General features: G+C 47.0%; 1 protein-coding gene across 6 annotated transcripts in view; it reads right to left on the bottom strand.

The window, feature by feature from the left end:
• The window catches only part of SUPT3H (SPT3 homolog, SAGA and STAGA complex component), a 370,690-nt gene that overhangs the window by 27,182 nt on the left and 330,536 nt on the right, over positions 1–12,972 (bottom strand). The window lies entirely within an intron of this gene.

Here is a 12,972-nt window from a genome sequence, read left to right as displayed (position 1 = left end):
TCTCTACCTGAAGGAGTCTCAAAGCGGCTTACAGTCGCCTTCCCTTTCCTCTCTCCACAACAGGCACCCTGTGAGGTGGGTGAGGCTGAGAGAGCCCTGAGATTACTGAAGAAGAAAAGTTGGTTCTAGGCTTTTATCCCCAGCACGACTCCCCGAGCCCTTAACTACTTGGAACTTAAAAACCGAAACCAAGCACAACCTGACTGGGAAGTCACAAGGCTACCGATGCCGGGTCTGGTTTGACCCTAACATCATTGTCTTTGCTGCTGAATGCTGGTGCCCTTCCCACAAGGACAGCGCTGTAACCAGCAAGCAACTCCCCACCCCGGCTCTCCCTGCCAAACTATCATTCATCAAGCGGGCCTGCTGCTCAGGATGCCTTTGGTGAGAGGATCTAATCCAAAAGGAAATAACAGTCATCTCGCTGAATTTATTCTCAGCTTCAGCTGGGAAAGGATTCAGTCGAGCGGCACTTCCCAGGCCGGACTTGTTACTTTAAGCCCCACGTGGAAAGGATGTGCCATCGGGCTGGGACGCAAGGATTACGTTACTTCAACGGTGAATTCAACACTGCCATGATTGCTTTCACAAAGCGTACGACAGATGCCCACGTTCCCTCTTCAGACAATACGCCTCTGCATAGTTGGCACCTTCCGGCAGGCGTAGGCTGACAGCTCCAAGCAGTCCTTCAACCCAGGGGTAGTCAACCTGTGGTCCTCCAGATGTTCATGGACTACAATTCCCATGAGCCCCCTGCCAGCAAACTATGTCATTCTAGACTTCAGTTTCTCCTAGACTCTATAGTCTATCATGAATCCCGCCTCCAAAGCTGCCATTTCCTCCAGGGATGGGCTTCCCGATGGTACTTGGGTTTTGGGCACAGTGTGACACTGAGGGTTGGACTGGATGGGCCACTGGCCTGATCCAACATGGCTTCTCTCATGTTCTTCTGTCTGGGCGATCAGAGGTTGGTAAGCCCAGAAGGGAATGCAGAATGTACCACTGTCTTCATCAACACACCAGGGAGGCAGACCTGCTTCCCACAAAGCTCAAGAAGCTGTCAGGGGTTCTGGAGACACTGGGGAAGGGAGGCAAAGGCAAGCTGAAGGTTTGCCATTCCCTCTTTCTTCGTGAACCCCCAGCTATAGTATAAAGAAGGCTGTTGTTGGGGGGAGGGGCTGGAAAGAAATAGGGTGGGGTATTTTCAAGGCATTTGAAAGAGGGGCAAGGAACACCTGGATCCATGCTTCCCAGACTGTTGAAGCAGACCTGGGAAATTTCCCATATTTGTGATGGCAGATTGCTGCATCAAAACGGTTACTTGAGAACTAAACTAAATCATTAAGCATTGCTTTGCTAAATGACAAACAGTCCACTAATTTTGAGGGAAAAGAATACAGGAAGGGAAATTAAATTTACATTTTTTCAATGAACATGCTTAAATGACTAACCTAGTCATCCTACCCCTCTAGATTGGAGGTGTACTATCTATCTTTCAATGTCACTTTTATATGGCCTTCAGAGTGATTGGCTTTGCTCTTCCTTGCCCATGCTAACTTCACAACAGGTCTGTGGGGCAAGCTGGGTTGTGGGAGGGTCAAAGTCTCCAGACAACTTCATTACTTGAGTTGAGATTTGAACCCACGTTTCACATAACTTAACTCAAACACTATACCCCACTGACCTACTGAGGAAAGTTGAGGATTGTTAATTGCTCTGATTAGGATATGTGTTCTATAGCTTACTAAGTTTTAAATGTTTGATATTTTATTTATTTTTCTTCATTTGTACCCAGCTTTCCTCTCCAGTAGGAACCCAGTAGGAAGTGGTTTATAAATTTCTCCCCTATCTTCCTTTCATTCTAACAACAATCTTGTGAGGTAGGTTAGGCTAAGAGTGTGTGAGTAGCCCAAGGTCACCCAGCCAGCTTCCATAGCAGAGAGGAAACTTGAACCCGGGTCTCCCAGATTATAGTCTGGCACTCTATCCATTAGACCAGGGGTGGTCAACCTGTGGTCCTCCAAATGTTCAGACTACAATTCCCATGAGCCCCTGCCAGTGAATGCTGTCAGGGGCTCGTGGGAATTGTAGTCCCCAAACATCTGGAGGACCACAGGGTGACTACCCCTGATTTAGACCACCCTGCCTCTCCACAGTGGCAACATTTAATGTCACTCTGACCCTTATGTGAAAAGCAGGTTCTAATTCCTTAATAAATGAATAATTTTAAGTCAGATCCACACAAGAGAATAAAAATCAGACTGTCTTAAAAAAAAAACGTCCTGCGATAATATTTTCAGCTACAGCGGGAGTCAGAAAAGGTTATACGCAGTTACAGCTAGGTTTTTACTTGGTTTTAACTCAGATGTGATGACATAAAGCTTAGGGGAAAAAACCAGTTCAGAGTCGAAAACGATTTCCATTTGCCAACGTTGAGCGTTTCTGGACGCGCGCCAGGCTTAATTTGGATGTTGGCATTTCGAAGTTTAAACAACTCTAACTTTAACCTGCTGCCACCTAGAAGAGTGGACAGGCTAATAGATGTGAAAATATTCCACAGAAATCCAGGACAACCGGCGGTCTGTTCCCAAGATAGCCAAGTGCGGAACGAGAAGGCTTTGGTTGTCTCACCCCAGGCGAAGGTGGTGGCAGTACTGTGACACTCTGAGGAGGAGGAGGACCGCTGACAAAAATACTGGAGGGGCCTGAAGATTCAGCCCCAGATAATGAAAGTAATAGGGAACAGGGCTGGTTTTCGGGCAGAGAACATTTATACCAGGGGTAGTCAAACTGCGGCCCTCCAGATGTCCATGGACTACAATTCCCATGAGCCCCTGCCAGCGTTCACTGGCAGGGGCTCATGGGAATAGTGGTCCATGGACATCTGGAGGGCCGCAGTTTGACTGCCCCTGGTTTATACCATTGTGCCTGTAATTCCTATTTGCAGCTCTCCAAAGTTGGCCATTTTCCTCCCTCCACTCCCCACCCCTCCTGCCTCCACAAACTTTTCGATGGAAACCTGAGGTAGATGGTGACTAAGCCTGGCCCCCCAGGAGAGGGATTTTGAACCACGGGGGCTCTTTGTGGTGAAGTCTCTGCACTCAGTGAAAAAACGAAGGGGTCAGTGAGAGAGCCACATCAAGGCCTTCAAATCTAGGAACACGTTCGGATAACCACGTTCATCAGGGACACCAGTGGGCCTCTTGGGATTCAGGACTGAAAATCAGGTTAATTTAGTAGGGCAGTCATGATGGCTAACAAACTACTCCCCCCTTGCACCCCACTACAATCATTCAGTGTCCTGTCATGCTCAATAGCAAATAGAATTCAAGGACACAAACCAACAGGAGATAATGTTGTTTTAAGAACTTCGCAGACTTGACATGAAGTTTATCATTTGGACTGTGAGGCGTACACCAGTGGCCCCCAACCCCCGGTCCTGGGACCAGGACCGGTCCGGAGATCAGTCGGTACCGGGCTGCAGCTCCTCCTCGTCCTCCTCCCCGGGTGCTGCCTCGGGGACTGCCCTGCCACTCTGCTGGCAGCTCACCTTTGGTGCTCTCCAGCGGTTGCCATGGCTGGGGCTCCCCTTCGGCGTGGCACTGCACGGCTGCTGCTGGCAGCGTCCTCCAGCGGGTGGTTAAACAGAGCAACTAAGGCTGCCCAAGAGAGGCAACTCGCAGGAGGAATGCTGGGGGGACATGGGGCATGTGACGCTGGACAGAAGTAGCAGAGGGTAGAATTCAGTTTACTAGCAGCCCAAAACTGTGTTTAAAAAAAAATTATTTTAGAGGGTTTAAAAAAAAATGTATTCTGTTTCATGTATTTTGTAAGCTGCCTTGATCCCCATAAGGAAGAATCATAGAATCATAGTGTTGGAAGGGACCTCCTGGGTCATCTAGTCCAACTCCCTGCACTATGCAGGACACTCACAACTAAGCTTGTGCGATTCGGCCATTCCCTCTGGGCACAGCCAGCACCGCGCCACGGAGAGGGGAGGGTGGTGCCGGCAGCGGCCGAATTGCACAAGCCTACTCACAACCCTATCACTCATCCATTGTAGCCTGCCACCCCGCCCCACCCCAAGAAAGGCGGTTATTATAAGAAAGGCATTTTTATGTTGCTATATGCTTTAGAGCAGGGGTAGTCAAACTGCGGCCTTCCAGATGTCCATGGACTACAATTCCCAGAAGCCCCTGCCAGCATTCGCTGGCAGGGGCTCCTGGGAATTGTAGTCCATGGACATCTGGAGGGCCGCAGTTTGACTACCTCTGCTTTAGAGTGATGTTACTAGCCTTGAACAACACCAAGGGGTGGGCTAAAAGTAAATTTTTATTACTATTATTATTTAAAATTTTTTAAATAAACCGCTCTAGGAATCACTGGAGACTCTATGAAAAAGCCATAGAGTTTCTGGTGATTCCTAGAGTTACCCTCTGTGACCTCCCCTTCCCAAAGTTCCATAGAGACACATCTTGTCTTTTCCCCCCTCTAGGGCTGCCCCTTGGAGTTGCAATGGAACCCTGGGGGACTGGCAACCATTCCCTTCAGCAGAAGAAACTACACAAGAGGGTGCCCGTGAGGACTGTGTATTTTCTGATTAAACTTGGAATAGTACACTAGGCCAGTAGTTTAAAGGTCTTAAAGGCCATCACAAGGGTAGACATCTGCCTAGCATTAGAAAATTTCAGCAGACCAAATCTAGCTGTCTGCAAATGAATATAGCTTATAGTCATACTCTTGTCTTCCTACCTCCATGCCCTAATCTAGAGATTTTTCCAAAGGGCAGTGGCAATGCTGTTGTGTAGGGGAAGACACGCTGGCTGCACAAGCTTTCAGTTAATTTCAATGCCGTCACCCAACCAGCAAATCCAACCACATCTGAATCAGTAAAGGGAGTGGCTGTAGCTCAGCCGCAGAGTATCTTTTTGGTATGCACAAGTTCTGAGGTTCGATTCATAGCATCTCCACTTAAAAGGGTCAGGGAACAGGTAAAGTGCCTGAGACTTGAGAGCTACTGCCAGTCTGAGTAGACAGTACTGACCCTGATGGACCAAGGGATTGATTCAATATAAGGCAGCTTCATGCGTTCATTGACAAAAATAAACAGGAAGACCATACGTGCAAAAGCAGTAACAAGGACAGCCCTACTTGGATAGGAGGCTACCAAGGAAGTCCAGGGTTGCTAGGCTCACAGAATCACAGAATCATAGAGTTGGAAGGGGCCATACAGGCCATCTAGTCCAACCCCCTGCTCAACGCAGGATCAGCCCAAATCATCCTAAAGCATCCAAGAAAAGTGTGTATCCAACCTTTGCTTGAAGACTGCCAATGAGGGGGAGCTCACCACCTCCTTAGGCAGCCTATTCCACTGCTGAACTTCTCTGACTGTGAAATTTCCCTCCCTGATATCTAGCCTATATTGTTGTAGTTTAAACCCATTACAGTGCGTCCTTTCCTCTGCAGCCAATGGGAACAGCCTCCTGCCCTCTTCCAAATGACAACCTTTCAAATACTTAAAGAGGGCTATCATGTCCCCTCTCAACCTCCTTTTCTCCAGGCTGAACATTCCCAAGTCCCTCAACCTATCTTCATAGGGCTTGTTCTCTTGGCCCCAGATCATCCTCTTCTCTTCACTTTTAAAATCCCATGAGTGGTCACTGTAAGTCAATTGTGTCTTGTCGGCATTGAATAAAGAGTTAGTTTTCACTGCGACCGTTTACGCACTGGAGGTTTCATGTCCAGCTGCAGGCTGGAGTTTTAGTCGTGGCAGGTTGCCCCACCTCTTCCTGCACCCACATGAGGGAGCATTTGGCCTGGTGCACCTCATCCGCCCCCTATTTGTGCTCCTGCATGGGAGGTGGGGCAGTGAAGTTCCCAGTGAATAAACGGTTTGCATGATGCCTCCTGGCACTGGGATTCAGAGGTGAATGTGAATGTGGAGGTTAAGCTAATATTGGGCTTATCTCACCGTTGTGAGATATTAGGACTCCAGAGTCTCCATTCTGACTTGTATCCAACAATGTCAAACGCTTGCTGACTTCTGGGTTCCTGAATGTTTGTCTAGGATTCATGTTGGTACATTTGGAAGATCTGCTGAGAGGTTCCTTGCGGTGTGCCCATCAAAAAACCCTGTAATGGGGTGTGCATTAAATGATAGGGTGCAAAAGAGAAAAGAGAATGAAGAAAAGAAGGTTGTCAGAATGTTCCATCAATGGGGGACTGGTACTCGTGTCCACAGACATGGAGAACGATTAAGGAGAAAGAGGAAGTGGACAGGCAAGGCAATTTGTTCAGTCTTGAATATATTTTGAGTTTCAGACAATCCAAGAGGATCCAGTGGGACAAGCAGCTGAAAGGATGAGAAATGGGCTGCAGTAGACAAGTATTGCAAAACGTTTTCATTAGCATTCACATGGATTGTTGTGGAGAACTATGATTTTATAAGCGGAGGGAAAAGTGAGAAGATAGGCCACAATGGTGCATCCAGCCCCATCACTGGCTGAATCAAGCCCATCTAAACAGCCCCATCGGTGTGCTGCTGCTTGGCTATGTACCACCCATGTCATGGTGGGTAAGGGATTGAGAACCTGTTGGAGATCGTTTCAGCGAACAGCCATGGTGGTCTGTGGTAGAGCAGCTAGATTCGATCCCAGGAACACCATAGTGACCAAGATTTTGGGAGTATAAGCATTCAAGACTCAACATTTCCTTCATCACATACAAGCTGGAATCCCAGGAAGGTCTCAGTTTTTATGCCCTGTTGTTGAGCCTCCAGCGGAACTGGTTGGCCACTGCATGACCCAGAATGCTGGAGTAGATGGGCTACTGATCTGATCCAACAGGACTTTTCTTATGTTATTATTATTTAAAAGAAAAAGAAGAGTAGTTTTTTTAATACCCTGCTCTTCACTACCCAAAGGAGTCTCAAAGTGGTCTACAATGTCCCTCCCTTCCTCTCCTCACCTCAGACACTCTGTGAGGTGGGGCTGAGAGAGCTCTGAGAGAATGGCTGCATGTGGAGGAGTGGGGAATCAAACCCGATGCTCCAGCTTAGAGGACGTTGCTCTGAACCATGACACTGAGCTGGTGCTTAAGACCTTGTTAGTAACACAGCTGAATTTCAAACCAGCACTAGAAGTCAAGGTGACAGTTTCACTGAAGCTGGAAACAGAGAAAATCCTTATCTGCTTGGCAAGTAAAACTGAGGATTTTAGAAGTCTTCAAAACTTTGGTAAAACAGTACCATCCAAGTTAAAACAAATTTAAGTAAATCCAATTTAGTGCCTGGATTTTTTTTTTTTTATTCCATGTTTGGATCCATAGGGGGGGGGGGAACCCCTCGCAAGACAACAAAATTTTTCATGAGAAAAATATCTCAAAGATGACCTTGAAGCTGGGAGGAGGGCTGTTTACTATTTCTCTCTTTCCCTCTTTGCGCAGATTTTTGTTATAATCTCAGAAAGTTATTTTAAGAAATGAGCTTTGGAAAGGAGTGACCCATGAGATACCTTATCACATGGAGATGAAGCAATAGAAATAATCGGTAAAAGACTTGTATCCATGATATTCCTTCAGAGAAAAACAATTCATATCCCCTTTAAAAAAAATTGTACAACAGTCAGTAACAGCCTGAATAGCCCACGCTAGCCCTAAACCTGGCAGGGCTTGGAAGCGAAGCAGGCTCAATCTAGGGTCACTTCAGAAGAGATGGGGTCAGCCCTAGCTAGATCTAGTAATAGGAGATCACTAAGGAAGTCCAGGGTCAAACCTCTTCTGTTCCTCGCTTGTCCGTCCTGGATGGCCCAGGTTAGTCCGAACTTAACCGATCTCACCAGCTATACAGGGTCAGCCCTAGCTAGTACTACTAGTAGTAGGAGACCATCAAGGAAGTCTAGGGTTGGTAAGCCAAGACAGGCAAAACTATCCTCATCTATTGATTTGAAAACCCTGTGAGTGGTCACTGGAAGTCAGTTGTGACTTACTGGCACTTAATTAATGATAAAAGTCCAAGAGTCAGTCTTTATTACATCATTGAATGAGCCATTGCAATGACAGGACCACAGTAGGTTGATACAACATTGTTCTTTTCATAGTATACAGCAACTTATCTTGTGAGGGCTTTTAAAAATTCCGATATTGGTCCTTGATTATTGAGGTGAGGTGTTCACATTGGTGATCTTCTTTTGGCATTCATGAAATGCACATCGGGCAGTTCATGATTATTCCGAGCAAGCCCCTCTCTATCATTTGGAAAAAAAATATGGGGGAGGGCGTTTAGGGCACAGAGTAGATCCAGCAAACAAAGAAGGGGACGACAGAGAATGAGGTGGCTGGATGGAGTCACTGAAGCAGCTTAAATGGACTCCGGGAAATGGTAGAGGACCGGAAGGCCTGGAGGATCATTGTCCATGGGGTCGCGATGGGTCGGACACAACTTCACACCTAACAACAACAACAACAACAACAAGATCCAGCACCTTGGGTGTATCCAAATTGGTGCATTCCAGGAATGTTCTCACAATAGAGAGGAGGCCAAGGAAAGCTCTCTAGAAGTCCAGCATGAAGAAACAGGATTGCTTTCCGGGGTGGACCAGAGGCAGAATAGCGTATGAGTGCTGAAAGGTTTGTGCTGACTGTTTGCTTCCATACGACTTCTTTATGCACTGGGCGCTTCACTGCCCCAGCTCTTATGCAGGAGCACAAATTGGGGGTAGATGAGGTGCACTGAGCCAAATGCTCCTTCATGTGGGTGCAGGAAGAGGTGGGGCAATCTGCCACGACTAAAACTCCAGCCTGCAGCCCAGTATGAAACCTCCAGTGCATAAACGGTCTACCTGAGGCAAAATGCTAGTCTTGACCTCTAACTCCCTGTATAGCCTGAGATCTGAGTATGTTAAGGTCTGCCCAGTCACCCTTTATCCAAGCCCCTCCTCCAGGACCTCCCCCTTTCTGAAGTGAGGTAGGTGGCCATGACAGGGGGTGCCTTTCTGAAGGCTAATGCCTCCTCCCTGAGGCTGGCACCCCTGTCCTCTATCTTTTAGTTCCAAACCAAGAAATATTTCAGTTTAATTGATGGACCAATGTTTGCTCTTTGATGTCGGTTTTAATTTGGTTTGAAGTGGCTTCTATGGCTTTTGTTTTGATTCCTTTTCATTGGCTGTTGTAGAATTTTGTTAATTATGGCTGTTTTAGTTGCTGTTTTAGGTTGTTTATTGTTTATTTGGGGGGATTTGTTATGCTTTTAAGGCTGCAGGGATTGTATTGCTTTTGGAGATGGATTGTGTCAACCGCTTCAAGCACAAGGGTGGAGAGGCAGGATAAAAATACTTTAAATAAAACAATGGAAACACATGTACGAAGGCGGGGAAGAGAATAACTTTGTGCCTGTTTGGTATGTTAAAATTCACCAAGTAAATCCAGAGAACCAATGATTCGACTTGATTGCATACCACTATACAAGCAGACAACCTGGAGCGTGTCCAGAGGAGGACAACAAAGACAGTGAGAGGTTTGGAGGCCAAGACGTATGAGGAAAGGTTGGGGGAGCTTGGTCTGTTTAGCCAAGGAGACGACTGAGAGGGGATCTGATAACCATTTTCAAGTACTTAAAGGGGTGCCATATGGAGGATGGAGCAGAGTTGTCCTCTCTTGCCCCAGAGGACCAGAACCAATGGGATGAAATTAATGCAAAAGAAATTCCGTCTAAACTTTTGGAAGAAGTTCCTGACAGAGCGGTTTCTCAGTGGAACAGGCTTCCTCAGGACATGGTGGGTTCTCTATCTTTAGAGATTTTTAAACAGAGGCTGGATAGCCATTTGATAGAGAGGCTGATTCTGTGAGGGTTCAAGGAAGTGGCAGGTGACAGCGGATGAGCGATAGGGTTGTGGGTGTCCTGCACAGTGCAGGGGGTTGGACTAGATGACCCAGGAGGTCCCTTCCAACTCTATGATTCTATGATTCTAAAATTTAAAATGGGCAACTGATGTAATGCTGGGTTGAGTCTCCAGCTGTTTCTGTTGCAGAGCTGTGCCTTTCCTGCTATTTCCACAACCAAGGAGTTAGAGCAACCTTTCTTGAATTTTTACCCTTGAGAAACCCCTGAAACATTCTTCAGACTTCGAGAAACCACAGAAGTGGCACGATTGTGCAGGATATGGCTGGGGAGCACATCTGTGCACATGCCCACCTGGGGCCCCTCCCCTTCCCAGCCCCTCCAGGCCCATCATTGGCCATTTTGGGAGGAAGAGAGGTCGACATGACCATATATGGTCGTATCACTTGGTAAATGTTTAACAAATTTAAAAAATATATATAAAAATAACACCCACCCATTCAGGCAACCCTTACAGGGTCCTCCAGAAACCCCAGGGTTTCACAAAAACCTGGTTGAAAACCCTGAGTTAGTGAGACTTAATGAAGTCTCTTTCCTTAATGACTTTCCTTCATTAAGCTTAGGATTTAGAGAACCTGGCATACATATGGCTTAGATGTAATGATATTCTATTGCTGATTTTTTTTTTAAGTTTCTCTGGGATGACGGGGGGAAATGGCCATTGTGACAGCCAAACCTCATGGAAGTCGAGAAGCCCATCAGGCTGAGAAGTGGGGCTCTGCTTCCTCCAGTGCCAGCAGTGGGGAGAAGCTTCTAGCAGTGATGCTGGCATGGTCTGCAAGGGGCTGCACTAGATGACCTTGGATACCCCTTCCAACCCTTCAAGGGCTGGCTTTCTCCCTTTCCCTCTTCTGCTGTCACTGGAGAGGAAAAAAAATAATAATGACCCCAAACATTCAGGACCTTGAAAAAAAAACAAAAAACTAAATGTAACAACATTTCCCAAAAATCAGGATCATGAACACACAACACTGGATCCAAAATTATTACGAAATTTCTTGGAATTGCATCCGGGATTGCTGACTTATATGCCTTTCTCCAACTACTTGTCAGAACCAGATATTTCAGATTCTCCTTTATTCCATTGTTCATCTGTTTGCTGTTTTGATAGCTTAAAAGTTCTTGGCAAATGTAGACAACTTGACACCATGCATAAAATCTTCCTGGAAGCCGAACGGTCATCCCTTCAGTTTGGGCTTAATTACCGCTCACGGCCTGCACCACATTTTGCCCTCTTGGAGACATTTTTGCACGGGCTCCAATGCAAGTTGAATAGGACAACAGAAGAAGCCGGACAAACAAGGCTATTGAGAAAGGTGCTGGAGAGGAATTAGTGTGAAATCCCAAACTGTCGTCAGTTTGTTTGAGTACACAGTCCAATAAGTAAAGCAAATAAAAAGGGGACCAGAATATCACCCTGTAAAACAGTGGTAGCCATAGTGAAAGTAATAAAAAAAGCACTGTATGGGCGACTTGGCCACGTTGATCAATCACCTCCATTGCTGGGTCCCCCAGCGTTGAAATAACCAGCCATCGCCATGAATATGGATGCATCGCACAGAGCACATAATTATTTTAATTATATAAACTGTCCACAATTTATTAAGCATGGCCAATGGGCAAATCAGGTTAGCACCCCATCAGTGGACACGCCATTAAACAAAAATCCTAAAAATATTTACTTTTGCCAAATTAGAATATCCCAAGTTTTTAAAGCTTGACTCCAAAGCAGGAAACGGAGCCAAAGAGCAGGCATTCTACACTGAGCAATGCTGCAGTTTATACAATCAGAGACAGTATGATAGACATACTCCGTTCAGTCAAGTGTGATGTTCTGCTCTGGCCCTTAGCCAAGTTCCATTGGCCACGTACCACTGGAAGAGGCTCTTCCAAGACCATTCCATTGGACAAAGGCTCCTTGGGCAGCAGCAAGACTCGAGGTCTGGCAGAGTGGAATGGCAAGGAGCCTTTGTCCAATGCATTGGACTTGGAAGAGTCTCTTCCATTTGGCCAGTGTTCTTTAAGATAACTGAAGAGAGCATGGCGGCATTCTGACTTTTGGCTTAGACATGTGTTCTGTTTATCCTGTCATGTCTGAGCAAACAGATTTCACAGGTTTATGATGCACTAACTAAAACCTGTAAGACCAGCAAGTAGAGACTATAATGGGCAGCATTGCAACCCCAGTGTTGTGTTGTGTGTGTGTGTGTGAGGGAATCTTGCCAGTCTCCAGCTTCTCCTACAGCCACCTGGTTAAAACATTTGAGGGGTTTGCTTCCATACCTAAGGCAAACTGCTGGTCTTGACCTCTATGTCCCTATATGGCCTGAGACCTGAGCATGTAAAGATCTTCCTGGTTCCACATTGTCCTCCACCCTTTATCGGAGACACTCCTCCAGGCCCCCACCCCACGCCTTCTGAAGTGAGGCGGGTGACGGTGGCAGGGGGTGCCTATGTCCATGAGGCCTCTCGCATGTCTTGCCACCTCCCATGGGGTTCCAGCGGGCTCAGATGGGAGAAAGGATCGCTTGATTGCTGCAGCAGGCAGTGCTGGGAACAGCCCCCATCAAGCAGCTGTTTCAGGGGTTTCTCAATGGTAAAAACACTGAGAAGGGCTGTAGTAGCTTGGGGGATGCAGAGCCGGGGGGGGGGGATGGAGGTCAAGAAAGGGAATGCTGACCAGCCTGCAATGCAGGCCAGGTTGAGAAAGGAGAGGCCAGTGGGCCTGCAGGCCCATCAGCCCCCATGTTGCATGGGAGCTGAGCCAGGAAGCAGGGCCAAGCCAATGTCTATCTAAGTGGCCGCACATCAACCCCCAGAGCTAGCAAGCCCCCCACCCTCTTTTAACGGTTTTAAATGAGTGTTCTTTAACAATTCTATGGTAATGACATAAGCTACGAAGTAACGACACATCAGCATCTGACTTAGCTTTTGTCATTAATCAGAAGAGACTATCATCACAACTGATGCTTATGACACGGATGGTGGGTGACAGGCCACAATGGCACACCTAGACGGGGGGCAGCCAGGGCTTTGCATTTCCAGGTAGCAGGGGGGAGCCATGCAGAGACCTATGT

The sequence above is a fragment of the Paroedura picta genome, chromosome 1 (assembly GCF_049243985.1).
Source record: "Paroedura picta isolate Pp20150507F chromosome 1, Ppicta_v3.0, whole genome shotgun sequence".
In the NCBI taxonomy this organism is placed as follows: Eukaryota; Metazoa; Chordata; class Lepidosauria; order Squamata; family Gekkonidae; genus Paroedura; species Paroedura picta.
Note: the sequence above shows the minus strand (reverse complement) of the source record. Positions and strands in the feature narration are given on the sequence as shown.